The sequence below is a fragment of the Lolium rigidum genome, chromosome 2, assembly GCF_022539505.1.
Source record: "Lolium rigidum isolate FL_2022 chromosome 2, APGP_CSIRO_Lrig_0.1, whole genome shotgun sequence".
Classification (NCBI taxonomy): domain Eukaryota; kingdom Viridiplantae; phylum Streptophyta; class Magnoliopsida; order Poales; family Poaceae; genus Lolium; species Lolium rigidum.
Genome location: NC_061509.1, coordinates 284,734,806 through 284,745,311, shown reverse-complemented (window position 1 = coordinate 284,745,311; position 10,506 = coordinate 284,734,806).

Here is a 10,506-nt window from a genome sequence, read left to right as displayed (position 1 = left end):
CAGAAAAATAGCCGAATTGAGCTTTTTAATAGGGGTGTGTCTATGTCTCAGTTGACTGAGATTTTCTTAAGTCTCAGTCAACTCAGAAAAGTGCAACTGCAGTTTAAAGAAAAGTGCAACTCAGTCTAGTTGCACATTTCTGGCAGAAAAATATAATTGCACTTTTTTAACAGAAAAGTACAACTCAAGTACTATTTTGTAAGTGACTTAGACTTAAGAAAATCTCAGTTGACTGAGACATAGCAAAACCGTTTTAGTAGACCAACTTTTCTTGGCATCCGGCCTGCTTTGAGAACCGTGCTTTTTTTTCGAAATGGGAGCATCGCCCCAGCCTGATGGCGAATTTTTTTTAAATAATACGAATTAATTATTTAAGTGCAGGAATAGCGCGCGTTTTCAAAAATTTCCAAAAGTGTGACCCGGTCGGCCTGTAGCAGGCCGATCGGACTGCAGTAAACCGACTGGGTGTCGGCTGCTGTGGTGGAGCAGAGTGGCTGACTCGTTGGTCGATAGCTGACCAACTGGACTGCTACTGCCCAACTGGCCTGCTACAAACCAATTGGCTTACTAATACCCGATTACTTGTATGGATTTATTTTCTTCATTCGCACGACACGCTTAGGGTTAGGAGAGTACTGATACATAGTTCATACATAAAAGTCTGATACATAGTTCATACATAAAAGTCTCATACATAATGCATACATAAATATCTGATACATAGATACATAAATATCTGAGATTATGGACGGCGTCTGGGGTTTCGTGGGGGCGGCGTAGCACGGGGTGTCCAACCGAACCTGTCCGGAGCCCTGGTTATGCGAGCGAGGATCCGGGAACCGGACTCGGGGTCGTACCGTGTCTCCCGTGTGGGCTCGGTGGAGGAGTCTGCATACCGATATAGTTCTGCTCCGTGTTGTAATACTCCATGTGCTCAGGATCCCGATCACTAGCGCCCCATGAAGGATTGGACGCAGTGTGCTGCGTGTATCCTGTGGCACGAAACATAAGTAATGTCAAACTAAGTGGAGTATAGTGTATATGGAACACAATAGATAGAATACTACATACCCCGTGTGTATCCTGCTCCTCCCATGAAAGGGGCTTGCTGCTGCTGCCACTGGTCGAAAGCAGCTTGCTGCTGATGGTACTGCAAGTCGTCGAAGGAAGGAGTGTGATGCTGCTGCCACGACGAACCTCCTGCCTGGTCAGGAGGTGGTGGTCTGGGTGTCGCCGTCGGCGTGATACGAGGCCGTGATCCGTGTTGCTGGTACTGATAGTCGTCGACGGAAGGAGTGTGCTGCTGCCAGGACGAACCTCCTGCCCGGCCAGGAGGCGGTGGTCTGGGTGTCACGGTCGGTGTGAGATGTGGTCGTCGCTGCTGCTGTGTGGAGGGTCGCGGTGGAAGGAGGTGGTGCTGAACGACGTCGGAACTACGGCTGCACGTGATAGCCGAGTAGATCCCGCGTAGCTTGTCCTCGAGTCGTCTCAACCATGACACATGTTGGTCACGCTGCAGAAGAGGTGCACTGGACACTTGACATGTGTACCGAGCGACTTCATCCTGTAAGTCTGCAGTCAGCTGACCCTGAAAAATGATGGTAGCATATAAATCGTAGAACCCTATAGATAAAAGACAAGTATGATGGTGGAATAGAAAGTTATACGTACCGCATGCTGTCGACTACCGGCTGTGGACTGAATCGGGTACATATCGTGCATAGACGCAGGTGGCGCCTCGACCTGGATCGGCCGGCTGGATGAGGCGCACTCGCGTGGCTGCAGTGTACCTCTGCGTATATGCGTCAAACTCCTCGTGGGTCAAACTGCTCATCGTTCGGCCAGTACGTGTGTTGTCGCGCCAGCCCACTCAGCAACATACGAGCCAACGCGCCGAAGCCACCATGTCGAGGAGTGGCTAGTACCCTTCCCGTTGTACCCGCAGAAAATAATTGTGTCGGTTAGCCGAACCATGATGAACAATCTTAAACTTAGCGATGCTCGGAACTTACTTGTGGACGTAGGCGGGGAGAGGCGCTATCGGTGGTGGAGGATCGACTCAGCTGCCGAGAGCCGAACCGCCTCATGATCCTCTCGCTGGGACATTATCTCAACGGACACATCGAAGATGATCTTCGACCGTGTCATCCAAGTACGCACAATCTCTATAGCAGAGGTTAGAGATCCCGCCGGGGTACCTTGCATGCACGGCGGCGGCCGTATAGGGCTGCCGGATCACCGCCCTATCATCGAGCACGTCGAACCGCTCGGTGAACGCAGGGGTAGCAGCTTCCGACCTGGTCGCGAGCAAATCGTCTCTGCGGAGAGAAATAGTCAGTACTCGTGCAAAACTATAAATTACGAAAGAACTATGTTCTACAGTCTACATACCACGCGACGTGTCCAAAGTATGCCGAAAGTAGGCATATCGATGTGGTCCGGATCATCCAACTCGTTTGCCCCGAAAGGGCGCTCGGCATCTATGTGTGGCCGACCAATCGGGAACCTCTCACAGGACCACAACTGCAAGAACAATGCAGCCAAGAAGGTCAGACTTGGGGGAGACAAGTGTACAAGCATTGCACAAACCTCGGTACATGGCTGCTAGAACTGTGGAACCCCAACTCCGATGTATGATGTCGTCGGCGGTTTGTGCCTCTGCTATCTCCAGTGCAATGGGGATGAAGCGCCTGTTGATGGTGGTCTGATGGTTCTCTCGTGAACATGACCTTTCCAAGCAGCCACAATATGTACGCCTCGAGACTCCTAGTGATCTGTGCCTCACTCATCGGCGGTGTGAACTGTGAAACCTACAACCATGAAAAAAAAGATGTTAGTTAGAACAACGCAATAACCATAAATAAATTTGTTATAACAATGGTTACCTCGAAGTTGAGTAACCAGTCACACTTTGGACCGTGGTCCTCACAGAGAAACTCAGTCTGGCCCGCACGAGTTTCCTCAAAACGTTCAGGCATTTCTTCATCCCAACGCATCGGTTCCGCCGAGCGGGCCTATGGGCTGACCCGCCAATGGTAGGCCCGAGTAAGAAAGACACGTCCCGGAGAGTAGGGGCCATCTCTCCCCATCGAAAGTGGAACGTGTGTGTCTCGGGCCTCCACCGATCCACCAGGCTGGTAAGTAGGGAGTGGTCCTGTCGAAGGCGCTTGATCGGTGTGCCTACTCGCTCACCGATGACCTCCGACCTAGTGGCCTCAACCAACCGTGCAAAAGGTAGAAGTCCAGCCCACTTCAACCTACAAATTCATATAAGAATCCAATTAGTATGTGCCATTACTTCAAATTGAATATACCAAATAAATCGCACAAACCTCTGAACCCAACCGGGGTGTATCTGCCAATTTTGATTACCCCCGCGTGTCACCATTGGTGACAAGCTATTAGGGTTGGCCTCTAGCTTGGCCGCACGGTGCGCCCGATCAATGTCCCTATTGAGCAATGATCTTCCTGCCATTTCGTAAACAACAAAACATTCGTTATTACTCATTACAAATGATAACATAGTTGCAAAACCAAAATGACATAATACGGATATAAATTATTGTAACGTACATGACCATAATAAAATTGCAAAGAAGTTCCATACTTATTACAAATTCATTGTTCAATACATAAAGGTACAATACGATAGGTTCACATTTAAAATTGCAAGTAGTTTCGTACTTATTACAAATTCATTGTTCAGTACATAAAGTTGCAACAAAGTTGCGAACTAGTTTCTTCCCCTCCCGCGACGTCCCCTTGTGCCTCGCTGCCCCCTTCCCCGCTGGGCCGTGCCGAAGGTTGTACAATTACTGTCCCAATGGCCAAATTGATTGCATAGGAAACATTGTCTCGTTGGCCCTCCAGCCTTCGGATTCATCCATATCATTCCGGATGCGCCGTGATGGCCGTCTACCGATGCCTGTCCTCAGTAGCGTTGGGTTTGGGATATATCGCCTTTCAGCAGGGTTTACAGTGTTGAAATTTCCCATTGACCGAAATCCTTCCAGCTCACCGGTCCAGGTGTTCAGCACGGCCTCCTTAAGATAATACGGAGAGACGAACGAGATTTCCGACATCCCCAGGACACCACAAACAAGCTAACACATGTGAGCAAGGAAGATGAAGCAACTTTGGTTTGTTGCATGTGCACTCGCAAGTTGGCCTTTCTTCATTGCCAATTTTCACATCATGCGTTCGCTGCGGATTCCCACACCCGAACCTATCTGTAGGTAAGCGTACTTCGAACCTTCTTTCCACATTACCAATTTGAACAACAGGGAGATGCTTAGCTTTCTCCTTCTTCTTATGCATGTACTCCATAATCTTCGAACAATATGGAGTGGCTGGTTTGTTCACCATGTGCATCCAAGCCTTCTCACGTCTATCTCTGTAATATTTAACTGTGCCCATGAAAATACCCTCTACTATAGCTGTAAGTGGCAAAGCTCTATTGCCTCTCAGCACAAAGTTATACGACTCTGCGAGGTTGGTTGTCATGACGCCGTATCTAGCTCCATGTGTATCGTGCAACAAAGACCACCTCTCCTTAGGCTCATGCTCTATCCACTGCTCAAAGTTTTTAATCCGCCTTCCCCGCCTTCTCCTTGTTCCGGGCGGGTCAAATCCGGGAAAGTCGCACGGACCTTCGGGTGCCTCATAAACCGGTGCTTCTCCCGCTGTTGTTCCCGCTGCAACGGCCTGCATATGTGCTGCTATGTTTGCATCTCGAGCTGCTTTCCTCTCCACAACTTGTTTCTTCGTCAACTCCTGCAGTTTGCTACGCAAAAAATTATACTTCCACTGCTGGTTCTGGATGCACAACCTCTTGAAGACATTCATAAGGTCCTTTTTCCTAAATTGTGTGTAAAAATTGGCCCCTGTGTGGCGCATGCACCAACGGCTCTCAATGTCAATCCATGGAGTTTCTTGCCCAGGCTCTTTCGGTGTCTTAATAGCTTTCAAGTATACCCGCATGCCTCGTCATGAAGGATGCAAACATTCGGCTTGTCCTTTACAATTGAAATCTTCAACTGCCTGAAAAACCATAACCAGCTTTTGGTGTTCTCACTCTCCACGAAAGCAAAAGCGAGTGGCACGATTTGATTGTTTCCGTCCATTCCAATGGCGGTCAAGATTTGACCCTTGTACTGACCGGTCAGAAACGTGCCGTCGACACATAACACGGGTCGACAATGATACCGAATGATTCGATGCATACACCGAACGAGAAATAGACTCTATGCAGAACCTCGTAAGATGGGGACTCCGGCAAAAACAAGTCCCGGATGTTCACATATGTGCCTGGATTCCTCGCCTGCAGCGTACCGCAAGCATACGAACAACAGCGTCGTATGCGTCTCGAAACGAACCAAACCTCATCTCCATCGCCCTCTGCTTAGCCCTCCAAGCCTTGCCATAAGAAATGGTGTAAAAATGATGCTTCTTAACATTCTTCTGTATGGCGTTTACTCTCATGGCTTGCCCTTCCACTATTTCAGTGTACAGCAGCCGGGCTATGAGATTAGACGACAGGTTGCAATGATCATTGAGGATACTTACAAGCTCACAATCGTGCGGCACAAAGTCGCTCACACGCCATATTGTGTCATACTTAGGAACATACCCATGCACCCTTCCGGGACAATTGATGTCCACACATTCCATCGTCGAGAATTTTCCGGATGACACGGTTGTTTTCAGCTCCCTCTCGGCTCGCCATTGCCCACTTAATTATTGCATCCCGCATATGGAGCTTCGACGGAAACATGGCCCCTACGGCGAGATTGTTCGGTGATACTCCCAGCTAGAATCAAGGCCATCATTGATTGTCATTGCAGTACGAAAAGCTGTGATTCCATCTACCAGGAATAGGCACCTCCTCCCCATCATCGGACTCATCGGAATCATCATCATCGGTTTCACCTTCCGTATCTTCCTCTTCCATCCGATTCTCGCCCGTATCCATTTTCTTCGTCACCATCAACCTCACCGTCTTCTCCTGTGTAACCATCACCCCGGCCACTATAAACATCTTCCGCATGGCTGCCTGCGTTCGGTGCTCGTAACCACCGCCACCGCCGGGTGCTTGACTGCTTTGGCCTGATTCGTAACCACCTCCTCCACCATAACCGCCTTCAGGAGGCGCTACCTCCTTCGCCACCGGAAGAACTAATGCCACAGGGATAGTTCCTCTCCTTTCAGATCCTTCTAACCAGCTCACCCACTTAGAGGTATCATCTACAGTGCCTCGAATACCATAAAATGTTTGATACCGACTTAGTCCATAATGCATGCACACCCACCGTGTGCACTTCGAGATTAAGCCCGAAACATTCTGTCAACCAATCCTTCACCTGCTCAATTGTCCATGTTCTAGGAGCAGTCATATTCATCTCTACATATTTGAACTCACTCAGATCAACTCTCATTTCATTTGATCGGACACTACCCATACCATAGTAAAATGCTATCTTCACTACATCTGTCATCTTTGCTCACCTAAAAAAAATTCCGCCCGCGTCAACAAACGTAACTACTACACCGTCCTTGAAAACTTCCTCCACACCAAACTTAGAACAACTCATTAGAGGGTTAGTGGACAATAAAAATTAACATGTTCAGAGGTGACACAATCATTCTTAACACTTCTGGACATTGCATAAAGCTACTGGACATTAATGGATCAAAGAAATTCATCCAACATAGCAAAAGAGGCAATGCGAAATAAAAGGCAGAATCTGTCAAAACAGAACAGTTCGTATTGACGAATTTTATCGAGGCACCAGACTTGCTCAAATGAAAATGCTCAAATTGAATGAAAGTTGCGTACATATCTGAGGATCACTCACGTAAATTGGCATAATTTTCTGAGTTACCTACAGAGAAAACAGCCCAGATTCGTCGCAGTAATCCAAATCTAGTATGAACTTTTCTATCAACGACTTTACTTGGCACAACAAAACACTAAACTAAGATAAGGAGAGGTTGCTACAGTAGTAAACAACTTCCAAGACACAAAATAAAAACAAAGTACTGTAGGTAAAAACCATGGGTTGTCTCCCATAAGCGCTTTCTTTAACGCCTTCAGCCTAGGCGCGTAAAGTGTGTATCAAGTATTATCAAGAGACGAAGTGTCAACATCATAATTTGTTCTAATAATAGAATCAAAAGGTAACTTCATTCTCTTTCTAGGGAAGTGTTCCATACCTTTCTTGAGAGGAAATTGATATTTTATATTACCTTTCCTTCATATCAATAGATAGCACCAACGGCTCAAGAAAAGGTCTTCCCAATATAATGGGACAAGATGCATTGCATTCAATATCCAAGACAACAAAATCAACGGGGACAAGGTTATTGTTAACGGTAATGCGAACATTATCAACTTTCCCCAAAGGTTTCTTTGTAGAATGATCAGCAAGATTAACATCCAAATAACAATTTTTCGACGGTGGCAAGTCAAGCATATTATAAATTTTCTTAGGCATAACGTAAATACTTGCACCAAGATCACATAAAGCATTACAATCAAAATCTTTAACCTTCATCTTAATGATGGGCTCCCAACCATCCTCTAGCTTTCTAGGAATAGAGGCTTCGCGCTCTAGTTTCTCTTCTCTAGCTTTTATGAGAGCATTTGTAATATGTTGCGTGAAAGCCAAATTTATAGCACTAGCATTAGGACTTTTAGCAAGTTTTTGCAAGAACTTTATAACTTCAGAGATGTGGCAATCATCAAAATTCAAACCATTATAATCTAAAGCAATGGGATCATCATCCCCAATGTTGGAAAAAATTTCAGCAGCTTTATCACATGCAGTTTCAAGCAGCTTAGCAAGCTAGCAGTTTCTGCGCTTTGCATTAGAAGTGGAAACATTGCTAACACCAATTCTTTTATTATTAATAGTAGGAGGTGCAGCAACATGTGTAGCATTAGCATTACTAGTGGTGGTAATAGTCCAAACTTTAGCTACATTCTTCTCTTTAGCTAGTTTTTCATTTTCTTCTCTATCCCACCTAGCACGCAATTCAGCCATCAATCTTATATTCTCATTAATTCTAACTTGGATGGCATTTGCTGTAGTAACAATTTTATTATCTAAATCCTCAGGTTTAGCAGCCATTTTATTAATTAAAGAAGATTGTGATGCAGACATGTATGAGATTCGGTTTTCAGCATTAGCAAGTTTAGTTTGCAACCCGGAGATCTCCCTATTCAGATTTTCAAGTTGATTCCCTATATTCTTCAACAAGGTAGATTGCTCATTCATAGTTTTAGTAAACAATTTATTTTGCTCATATTGTGATTGCATAAAGCTCTTGGTGGATCTTTCAATTTCTAGCATCTTTTCCTCATTAGGTGAAGCATATCTACCATAAGAGTTACCATTAGCTAGGATATGGCCTAGAATCATTGTGAATTGTTATTTTTAATGAAATTCACATCAACATATTCTTCTTGAGCAACCAATGACGCTAACGGAACATTATTAGGATCAACATTAGGCCTACCATTCACAAGCATAGACATAATAGCATCAATCTTATCACTCAAGGAAGAGGTTTCTTCGACGTAATTTACCTTCTTACCTTGTGGAGCTCTTTCCGTGTGCCATTCAGAGTAGTTGATCATCATATTATCAAGAAGCTTTGTTGCTTCACCAAGAGTGATGGACATAAAGGTACCTCCAGCAGCTGAATCCAATAAATTCCGCGAAGAAAAATTTAGTCCCGCATAGAAGGTTTGGATGATCATCCAAGTAGTCACTCCATGGGTTGGGCAATTTTTAACCAGAGATTTCATTCTTTCCCATGCTTGAGCAACATGTTCAGTATCTAATTGTTTAAAATTCATTATGCTACTCCTCAAAGATATAATTTTAGCAGGGGGATAATATCTACCAATAAAAGCATCCTTGCATTTAGTCCATGAATCAATACTATTCTTAGGCAGAGATAGCAACTAATCTTTAGCTCTTCCTCTTAATGAGAAAGGGAACAATTTTAATTTTATAATGTCACCATCTACATCTTTATATTTTTGCATTTCACATAGTTCAACAAAATTATTAAGATGGGCAGCAGCATCATCGTAACTAACACTGTAAAATTGCTCTCGCATAACAAGATTCAAGAAAGCAGGTTTAATTTCAAAGAATTCTGCTGTAGTAGCAGGTGGAGCAATAGGTGTGCATAAGAAATCATTATTATTTGTGGTTGTGAAGTCACACAACTTAGTATTTTCAGTGGGTGGCCATTTTAGCAACAGTAAATAAAGCAAACTAGATAAAGTAAATGCAAGTAACTAATTTTTTTGTGTTTTTGATATAGCAAACAAGATAGCAAATAAAGTAAAACTAGCAACTAATTTTTTTGTATTTTGATTTAGTGCAGCAAACAAAGTAGTAAATAAAACTAAAGCAAGACAAAAACAAAGTAAAGAGATTGGGAAGTGGAGACTCCCTTGCAGCCGTGTCTTGATCTCCCCGGCAACGGCGCCTGTAAATTTGCTTGATGCGTGTGGTTGACACGTCCGTTGGGAACCCCAAGAGGAAGGTGTGATGCGCACAGCAGCAAGTTTCCCTCAGTAAGAAACCAAGGTTTAATCGAACCAGAGAGGAGTCAAGAAGCACGTTGAAGGTTGATGGCGGCGGGATGTAGTGCGGCGCAACACCGTAGATTCCGGCGCCAACGTGGAACCCGCACAACACAACCAAAGTACTTTGCCCCAACGAAACAAGTGAGGTTGTCAATCTCACCGGCTTGCTGTAACAAAGGATTAACCGTATTGTGTGGAAGATGATTGTTTGCGTAGAAAACAAGTAGAACAAGTATTGCAGTAGATTGTATTTCAAGATAGAGAATTGGACCGGGGTCCACAGCTCACTAGAGGTGTCTCTCCCATAAGATAAACAGCATGTTGGGTGAACAAATTACAGCTTGGGCAATTGACAAATAAAGAGGGCATGACCATGCACATACATATTATGATGAGTATAGTGAGATTTAATTGGGCATTACGACAAAGTACATAGACCGCCATCCAGCATGCATCTATGCCTAAAAAGTCCACCTTCAAGTTATCATCCGAACCCCCTCCAAGCATTAAGTTGCTAACAATGCACAATTGCATTAAGTATTGCGCGTAATGTAATCAGTAACTACATCCTTGAACATAGCACCAATGTTTTATCCCTAGTGGCAACAAGCACATCCACAACCTTAGAGACTTTCTCGTCACTTCCCTGCATATCAATGGAGACATGAACCCACTATCGAGCATAAATACTCCCTCTTGGAGTTACAAGCATCTACTTGGCCGAGCATCTACTAGTAACTGAGAGCATGCAAGATCATAAACAACACATAGACATAACTTTGATAATCAACATAACAAGTATTCTCTATTCATCGGATCCCAACAAACGCAACATATAGAATTACAGTATAGATGATCTTGATCATGTTAGGCAGCTCACAAGATCCGACAATGAAGCACAA